The sequence below is a fragment of the Magnolia sinica genome, chromosome 15, assembly GCF_029962835.1.
Source record: "Magnolia sinica isolate HGM2019 chromosome 15, MsV1, whole genome shotgun sequence".
Classification (NCBI taxonomy): Eukaryota; Viridiplantae; Streptophyta; class Magnoliopsida; order Magnoliales; family Magnoliaceae; genus Magnolia; species Magnolia sinica.
The window spans coordinates 67,354,873-67,357,116 of NC_080587.1; the positions used below are offsets into that span (position 1 = coordinate 67,354,873).

Consider the following 2,244-nt stretch of genomic DNA (forward strand, 5'->3'; position numbering starts at 1 on the left):
GAAGCAAAAAGGTGAAATCCAAATTTGACAGCACTTGCCATTTAAATCTCTATGATGACCACAATCAAATCATGCAAGGGGTAGTGTTCAAAGCAGCACAGTGAACTTCTTAGAAGGGATCTCAAATTCGTTTTATAAAGTGGCAGTGGCAAAATTCAGTCCCTTATCATTTAAAACACACGACCATCCTGATGTGCTCAATAAAATCCTACCCATGCAAACACCACTCTTGGAACTGCCACAGCCTTCCTTGACTGACTCCAAAATTTGTGAGGTAGAGAGACAGCCACTTCATTTTAGTAGTGCAAAGCAAGATCTCATATCATTCAGTAATCTGTGTGTTTTGATGGGTTTTTTTTTTTTTTTTGCAGTGCAGGAAGAGTTGAAGAATAACACAATCACAATGGTGGAGCAGAGTAAAGTTCTGAACACTCCTGGTGCAGAGAGACAGACTAAGAGGGAGCTTTTCGATGCACTTCACCGGGAACTCTAGTAAGTTGTGGCAGCAGTACTTGTACAATCGTGTCCTAATATCCACAGCATCCATCAGGTGAGCCCCATCACAACCAGGCCATGCCCCGAAAATCTCCTCCATTACAATCAGATGGCCGAAAATCTCATCATTACAACAGGCCATTTGGTGGATTTTTCTTTTACCAGCTGGCCAATTGTAGACCACTAATCAGATGGGGGAGAAGTTTGCCAATCCCAATCCCAAATGAAAAACCCCAATTCCAATCCCAATCCCAAAAGACATACCCTAATTCCAATCCAAATCCCAATCACAAACGAAAAACCAAATTCCAATCCCAAAAGGAAAAACCCTAATTCCAATCCCAAATCGAAAACACTAATTCCAATCCCCACTACAAGCATATAAACAAGATGAGGAAAAAAAATTACCTTCCTGGGTAGAAACCTTATTCGTTAGATGCTGAGGTATGGTCGGATCTCCATCACGATGCGGCTGATGCGCTGCTGGGTTGCGGTAGAAAGCCGCTGGCCGATGTAAGAAGGAGAGGAAGAGGGAGAGAGATCGATCAGAGAGAGAAGGGGAGAGTCGATCAAGAGAGAGAGGGTTTGGGGGTTTATAGTGTTTGATCTGTCAATGGAAGATTCTATCGCAACAATGGAAGATTGATGGAAGAAGATGCCGCTCGAAAAAACGCCAAGAAAACGACATAAACGAGGAAACGGCGCTCTCTCGTTATTTTAGAAATCCTCTTCTAAATAATATAAAATTTTCAAATCCGAAACAGTGTGTGTTTACCACTGTTTATAACAAAAACTCTGTTAACAATCGTACATGCAAGAGGGACCATTTTCAGGATGGTTAAGATTTTATTGAATAAAAAATTATAAATATTAAACATTTACAACTAGAAGGATTATTTCAATGGTCTGGATAACTCTATATCATTGCAACTATTTTCATGAACGAGTCACCACTATTCTATATTCTGTACAAAACTCACAGCTTTTTTACCGAACAATAAAACGCTAAACATATATTTGGAAATGGGAGGGCTCTATGGGCCCCACCATGATGTATATTTTTCATCCACGCCGTCCATCCATTTCTCTACATCGTTTTGGGATTAATTCCCAAAATTTCACCCTAAGTAAGTCTCGAGTGGACCACAAAATGAGAAAATTTTAGACGGTTGGACGTCCACCATTTAACAATTACTGACCTTCACCGACCGATTTTAGCCGTAGCTAAAGCTACCCCCAGTCCTCTTGGTAGTGACATGGTTGGATGATGGAATCTCTCCTAACATTTATATATCTTCCTGATCGGTTGTGGATTAGTTTAATTATGTTGTTTGCTTTGCGTCATGGGCATGGTTTTGTGATGAAATTAACTTTAATTCTCATATCTTTTATCTCTTTGAAAACTATATCAAAGAAAGTTCAGATTGAGCTTTAGTAATATATCTTCCAACTGGATGAAGATGAAACTCAAAGTCCAGTTGAATTCATGAATCAAGCATAGATCTCTCTGATCTTCACAAGTGGATCCACTGAATTCCTAGTTTCCTACCTTTGAATTTACAAGTTTTAGATTAATATTTCACTATTATTCCCTGATATTTCACTTGATGTAGATTTCATCTTATCCTAGTTCTAGTTCTCGTTATTTTCATATTACGTACAAGGTTCAGTTCCTATGGATTTGACCTCAGTCTTATCGAGATTATTACTACATCACAACCCTATACTTGGGGTGTGAACATCCCATCA

At 39.2% G+C, this 2,244-nt stretch overlaps 1 long non-coding RNA gene across 1 annotated transcript; it reads left to right on the forward strand.

Moving 5' to 3' along the window:
- The first annotated feature begins 24 nt into the window (after positions 1 to 24).
- Positions 25 to 554, forward strand: LOC131227800 (uncharacterized). The gene is made up of 2 exons (XR_009162507.1): positions 25 to 302; positions 372 to 554. It is a non-coding gene; the product is annotated as an uncharacterized LOC131227800 (long non-coding RNA).
- The last annotated feature ends 1,690 nt before the right edge of the window (positions 555 to 2,244 follow it).